Source organism: Penaeus japonicus, unplaced genomic scaffold, assembly GCF_977035675.1.
Source record: "Penaeus japonicus unplaced genomic scaffold, GWHDUDI00000001_assembly GWHDUDI00000009, whole genome shotgun sequence".
NCBI classification, from domain to species: domain Eukaryota; kingdom Metazoa; phylum Arthropoda; class Malacostraca; order Decapoda; family Penaeidae; genus Penaeus; species Penaeus japonicus.
Window position 1 is genome coordinate 7,002,841 of NW_028234411.1, and position 7,500 is coordinate 7,010,340.

Consider the following 7,500-nt stretch of genomic DNA (forward strand, 5'->3'; position numbering starts at 1 on the left):
CAGCAGCCTCATCTGGTCAAGGATGAGGTAGAAAGCGGCACCGAAGACTCCGGTTAGGACCAACTCAGCAAGCATGATGCCTTCGCAGTTCGTCTTGCAAGCAGGCAACCGTCGTTAGAGACCCGGGGCTAAGAGGGCGTCGGGGATTCTGTGACTCTGATTGCGTGTGGCAGTGACAACGATAACCCAGTGTTTGTTTACTCTGATGTCAGAAGGATTTACGAATTTGTGTCATTGGTATGTGTTACTGTTGTCGCTTTCGTGGTTTAAGATGTAACTGTTGGTCCTAATTTATAACCTGGTTTTGCGTTTTGTTAATGTTTGTTATAATCATGCGAAACGTTTTAGATTATAGATATAAACGTATTGTCACTTTCACTCCTTTCACTTTCCCTGTTTTCAACAAGAAATCAGATTATACTATGGTTTTATCGTGCAAACTTTCTGTGTGCTGAAACGAAATATATCCGATTCTAACAACAGCTAATCATATTCACTCCACGTCTATTGTCTCAGTCGCCATAGTGTTGTAACTTCTTGGAGATCCACCTCCACCTCGAACACTTTAGACCTCGAAGGTTTTCCCAGGGACGGTGAACTGACCCTCTGTGAGTATTGCTCTTTTGTTGCAGTTTGTCCAGAGACACACAATCATGACGCACATTAGCATCATTCCCGACAGTAGTGCTTCCGGCACCATCCTTCACCGTCTTCAGTTCTCTGTGTCTCGCAGTATTCTTTGTTTTTTCTAAGCGGACTTTCTCTGGTCCTTATTTGTGATAAGAAAATACCGTCCTAAAAGGCGTCTACGTTTTTTCATGGGAGGTCATTGAATCTAAATATTATGATCCATGTCCTATAACCAGGCACGACGCTGGAACGTACAAGACATTGGATTACTGCCTCTGGACATGCTTCAAGTATGCATATCAATAGGAGACATTCGTACAAGAATTCATGCCCAAAAATGACATTTATTACAGAATAAGATAAGACACTGTAATACCCATAAAGTCTATGACATGTACCCCCCAAAATATCATTGTTTGAAACTCAGCGTTACTTTATGTCACCCAATCTATTCCTCGATTTATGCAGTGAATTGATGTGATAAGTTTGAGAAAAATAATATACTCATTTCTTATTCTAAAAAGAAATAGTTCTTGAAATAACTTTTACCACTTTGTGCAGTTTGATATTCCTGCAGTCATTTTATCAAAACAATTCATTTGGCTTACTTACGCATAGAAGAAAATATACAGACTATTGATATACTTCACATGATATATACTGTGGCATCGTACTTTCTTTCAGCCAAATTATAAATTCACAAAATCAGACTTTGCTAAACATTTCACATCTCACATGCACCAAAATCTATACGTTCGCTTCGGAGAGAGAGTACAAAATGCCGTAAAGTTCCAGAAGGCAGTCGCGGCCACCGTCAGCATCTTGGCCGAGGCCAGCCTCCATGATGACTCGTAGGTCACACTGCGCCGTAATGTGCGCACACTCGCGTTTGTTAAACAGTTTTCAATCGCCGAGTTTTATCACGACAGGAAAGGAAACACGCGCGTAGGTAATCCCCAAGAATACATGGGCAGGAGACGCCTCACGAGACACCAGGTACAGCGACAGGACACGCGGGAGCGCGGGCGTGGCACCGTAATGAAGGAGGACCTGCTTACTGAGGCACGCGCGGCCAAGTCCTCCGCTGTACCGCGTCTCACGTGGCCATGATTCCACTCCGCCGCCTTCCCTCCCTCGCCCTCGGTTGAGATTTCCCCTTTGGACCCCTGATTACTGGTCGGGAAGATGTGGGAGTGGGTTACCTTGGTTCTTTACGCAGAGATCTTGACTAATAGTTTTCCCATTTCGAAAGCCCTGCAAGTGCATATTATCCCTACGTTTCAATGTCCGGAGGATGCTGCGGTTGAGCGAGCGAAGGGGGGGGGGGAGGTAGCTGATGACTAGCTCGTGACACGTGACAATGGGCCGTCTGCCTCGGCTGTAAGGTGATACTTGAACCACAGGGCACTGGCATAACAGATCGTTACCCCGAAAGCTAGGCCTTCGTGGCAGTTTGCTAAGTCAAGTCAAACTTGGATAATTCAATAGGTGAGAAAATGAGCCTCATTTCAATCCTCCCTCTCTTAGGCTGTGCGATTCGTATAATCCGTGGGTGAAGACGCTCACCACGAACGAGGCCTCGTCACGTACGCGGCTTGGAACCGACTTTCAGGCAACTTTCGTCATTGTCATTACTGATGATGTAATGATTACGTAAAAAAATATAAGTAACCTTACTACTTTTCAGAAGGCAATTGAGAACTTGCGTTCTTCGATATTATCTTCATCATTTTACATTTGGTTTGTACCTTGCAATACAATCGAGTATTTATTTAGCAAAGATCGTTGCTCCCAATAGACCTCTAAACTTCTTGTGACGTTCCTTAGTATGATACATAAACGTGAAGTGATGTTCCTTAGTGTGACTCCATCATGGTCTTTTGTACTAAGGCCATGGCAGGTGTGTCGCAAGTTGCAGCAAAAGGTATGAATTTCAAACGAAACCCTTCATTCACGCCTTTAAACAGTAAAAGTGAAATAGAAGAAAGGGGACAGGGATAAAATCAGCCAAAGATAAGTGAGGGTAGAAGGGCGGAAAAGATAGAGGCGTGTGATGTAAGTCCGAGTCAGAACATAAGGTATTGTGACAGAGGTATGAGGTGGTGCGGTCAAGAAGGAGCGTGGAGCATCGCATATCATCCTCAGGTTCTGGCAGTTATATGATATGGCTTGTCCCTGTCTCGCCACTCAACATCCTATGCGAGATTCTCATCCTCCGATTCCTCCTCGCTCCAGGATTCTACGTTATCGGTGTCCGCTTCTACATGCTTTCGGAATACATGAAAGGGACATGCATTCATGATGAGACTAGTTAGCCTCTGTTACTTAATGTCGCCATTTGATTTCTCTGCGATGTGTAATGGCATGTGATGAAAAATTAGGAATTCATTCGTGAGAGGGATTTTGTCTGTCATAAAGTATCATTAGATAACTATTCAATATGCAAAATAGGTGAATAATCTGTTGGCCAATGGATGATGTAAAATGAGAAATGATTACCTACAAACCATGGTCAAGTTGATAAATATAAATAGCTTGTCTTGGTCGCTTGTGTTTGGGGCTGAAACTTTCTAGTAAAGCCATATAACAGTAAAATGTATTTACAACCTATAAATGGGTAATATTCATAGTAACGCGGTTGATATGCACAAACCCTATTATTATTCGAAACAAATCTACCATGCTTACTATCTACTTAAAGCACGCTAATTTTGCTTTTACTTGTGCAATAAACTGCACACATTTTTTTTGTTTTAAGCTATCAAATCTTATATTTACAAATGAAAACTTGAATCATCTGGTTCTTTAATCTAGCTGAAGTCTGTGCGCATTTGCTTGCTGACTAATATGCTAAGGTTGTGTGTTTATGTATGTGTGTGTGTTTGTGTGTGTGTGTGTGTGTGTGTGTGTGTGTGTGTGTGTGCGTGCGTGTGTGCAAACATGTGCAATAAACGCGTACGCCTATTTATAAGCACATATTGATGTTTAAATCTTACATCGAATGAGTGAAGTAGATGAATTCTGAGACATTCTTTTTCTAAAAGACCCAAACTAATAAGATATCAAGTACCAGGTGCGTTACTTAATTTCCAAATCTTTCCTTGTACGTGCTTTAACACTGTAGATCTGTTAGCCTCACCGACATTTTCTTCAAATTTCATTTTCCCATATTTCATCCATCTCTGATATATATCATAACAGAGAGAAAGTTAAAATTACTCCCTTTTTTTTTTTTTTTTTTTTTTTTTTTTTTTTTTTTTTTTTTTTTTTTTTTTTTTTACTGAGAAAAATCAACGCAAAAAAAATTAACGCCGACGCTTTTCCACCGCGCATTAACCGCGAAAGCAATACATCAAAATCGCTAATCAAAGAAGCTGAATTTCCAAAACACTAAATCGAATAAATTCTGCTCCGACACATCTAATTAGTAGTCGGTGTTCGATGCGAGCGACCTCATTTCCGAAGCTGCATTCGAAACTTTTATCATTAGCGGAATTCAAAAAAAAAAACAAGGAACTATCAAGTATAAAACGGATGAAGTAGACAAGGTTACTCTGTATGGAGGATAACAATACCCAAATTACGATTGAATACCACGTAGGTGACATCACTTCTCATTTCGAGAGATGGCGAACCTAAAAAAAAAAAAGAAAAAAAAAACTGATACAGGCGCACGCCCCACATGACTAACTCGCTATGATTCGTGAGGTTGGCGGGAGCGAAGCGTTTAAGCTGTGATTAGTATTCAACACGTGGATGCCCTAACACGCTGGCCGTATTGAGCGGTCACGCAGGGGCATCGAAGCACAAGATCTCGGGCGCGAGTTGGAAGGTGGTGATGGACGTGTCCTGGAGAGAACCCAAAAGGAGGTCTTCTATTTCGGTTGAAAAAGGGCGGGCGAGGGGGAGAGAGAGAGGAACCATCGTCGGGCTGAACAAGTCGAAGTGCGAATAAGGGGAAAGGAGAGTGGCCTTAGTGGGGGGAGGGGGAGGGGGGAAAGGGGCGGGGACTGGAATTAGGAGGAATGAAGGAGTTGATGTTGGAAGGAAGATAGAGGAATTTGAGTCATAGGAGGACGAGTCGAAGTGCGAATAAGGGGAAAGGAGACTGGCCTTAGTGGGGGGGAGGAGGGGGAAGGGGGAAGGAGCGGTGACTGGAATTAGAAGGAATGAAGGAGTTGATGTTGGAAGGAAGAGAGAGGAATTTGAGTCATAGGAGGAATGAGGGGGAGGGGGCGGGAGAGGAAAGAGAAAGTTATAGAAATAAGGGGGAGGGAAAGAGAAGTTACAGGAAGAAGGGGGGAGGGAAAGAGAATCGGAGTTACTGTGAGACAATAGAAAATGGTTTTACAGGCGAAAGGAAATGGAGTTGGGCAGAGCAGTGTTATTGGGGGGGGGGGGGGGGGGGGGGGGAACAGGAAAAAGAGAGTAAAATTGAATTTATGAGAAGAATGGAGGGAGATTGCAGTTATAAAGGACAGAGGAGGAAGAAAATCGGAATAATTGAGGGAAAGGGGAATTAGAATTACTGGAGGAACGGGAGAGGGGGGAATTGAAGTCATAGAAAACTGGAGGAGAGGGAATTCAAGTTATAGGAAGAAAGGGGTGATAAGTGGAATGGAAGAGAGAAAATAAAATTATAGGCGAAAGGATGAGGAAAACAGGATAAATTAAAATGAATGGAAGGAAAAAAGAACTGAAATTATAAAAAAAAGAAGTTAGATGAGTAATTAGCGGAGGAAGAGAGGATGAATGAGAATCATAAGAGGAAAAGAAAGAAATCTGATTTATAAGAAATAGATGAGATAAGGGAAGGGGGAGGTGAAGATCCTAAGAAACGGCAAGGAAAAGTTCATAGCACCTGAGAATGACGTGTCAGGGTCAAATGAGAAAGAGGACACACCCATCGGTTCTTATTAGAATATGTAGTTCAGTTTCCATACTCAATACTTTCCTTATAATTCTTATGTGATGATAACTATGTCCGTGGATATAGATGATAACAATGATCATATCAGGATGGATAGTTATTTTTTTTAAATATGATAACGGTAATGAAAATAATAGTAACAATACTATTACTACTACTACTACTACAACTATTACTACTAATAATAATAACAATAATGACATCTACATTAATTATGATCATTGCCACTACCATTAGCGTAATGATAATTATGTTATAAATAATAGTAATTATGATAATGATAATTATTGTTACCACCACCACCATTATCCCAACAACATTAATAACTGACATTATCATTATCATAATGACCACCATAACAGCAACAGTAATGATGATAATGATGTCAATGATTACTATTACTGAGATAATGATGGTTGTGATAATAATTATACTGAAGATAGTGATGAAAACAGCAGTAATGATATGTTTGTTATAGTAACGGTAATGAAAATAATATTATATTAATGCGAATGATAACGATCATGATAATAACAATATAAGGATAATGGTGATAAACGTAATAATAATGATGATGATAACAATAACGAATAATAATAATAATGATAATAATAATAACAATAACAATAATAAGAACAAAAAACAACACCAAACTTGACAAAAACATCAACAACAAAAATTATGGTAGATTTAATAACAGTTATGATGATATAAAAACACCGGTTAATCACATTAATCTTATCAATAGAAGCAACAATACTACAAATAGGAAAACACTTCAGTATATTCAGAGAACATATTTAACCGCCAACATCCCCCAAAATATAATTAAAAAACAAATTTAGTTTGAAAAAATTACCATACTGGTGCCGAATTCTCAAATGGGATCCTAGATCTGTTTGTGTTCACGGTTTGCCTCCATAATTTAAACGACTGAGCCATGGCCATCCCACCCATAAATTTTCATCATTATCTACTAGTAACTTCGAGTGTGAGCTTTCTTATAAACTAATATAGAAACTAATGAACCTAGAAACCAGTCGATTAACCTATAAAGCGATAATTAAGGACGAAAACAACCTAATAACAATTCTTGTCATTAGTGTTTCAATCTTAAATGAATATTTTGCCTTCCATGATTTACATAAATAGTTAGGGGCATTTTTCAATAAGTATGGAAAAGTTATGAAGTTGTATGTCTACACAAATTTTCATGAGTATATGTTGACATTATGGTACCGTAGCCTATGGTGCAGTTTAATGGGAATTTCTTAAATAACTTCATAGGCCGAATTAGGAAAAAAAAATAAAATACGCGTAAAAAAATAGATGTAGGCCTATGGGGCTGCCAGTCTTCATAGTATTTCTGCCAAATTTATGATAATTGGATAAGATATGAGCACAACAATGTTAATTACAACGTAATAATAATAAAAATATAATGGAGGAAAATAAAATGGAAAGTAAAAGAAGAAATGTTACCATTATTAACACGTTCGCATGGAAGACAACAAGAGAAGCACCAAATGCGAAATTATTTCAGTAGTCGATATCATAATTGATAACATTTTGAGAACAATGTAATCACCCTTGACTAATGAAATTGATGTGGTTGTAAACGAAATAAAAACGATAACTTTTTATCAGTAAACAGTGTATCAACCTTTAAACAAAAGTGTGTGTGTCTGTGTGTGTGTGTGTGTGTGTGTGTGTGTGTGTGTGTCTGTGTGTGTGTGTGTGTGCGTGTGTGTGTGTGTGTGTGTGTGTGTGTGTGTGTGTGTGTGTGTGTGTGTGTGTTATGAACATGTGCGTTTGCATGTATGTGCTTAAAAATACACACATACCCATCCCAAAAGGTTGCACGTGAAGGAACCGAAGACTTTTGTGAAGTTATATAATTAGGACGACACCACTTTTACGTTCATTCGATCACGTAGTCA

The 7,500-nt window shown here is 39.4% G+C and overlaps 1 protein-coding gene and 1 long non-coding RNA gene across 2 annotated transcripts in view; both read right to left on the reverse strand.

Moving 5' to 3' along the window:
- The window catches only part of LOC147471250 (uncharacterized), a 2,475-nt gene extending 873 nt beyond the window's left edge, over positions 1–1,602 (reverse strand). The window contains exons 1-2 of the long non-coding RNA XR_015191265.1: positions 1,243–1,602; positions 1–874 (exon numbers count right to left, since the gene is read on the reverse strand). The exon at positions 1–874 is cut by the window's left edge and continues 873 nt beyond it. This is a non-coding gene — a long non-coding RNA (uncharacterized LOC147471250). The remainder of the gene's footprint in view (positions 875–1,242) is intronic.
- The window catches only part of LOC122258030 (ras-related protein Rab-32), a 51,391-nt gene that overhangs the window by 12,887 nt on the left and 31,004 nt on the right, over positions 1–7,500 (reverse strand). The window lies entirely within an intron of this gene.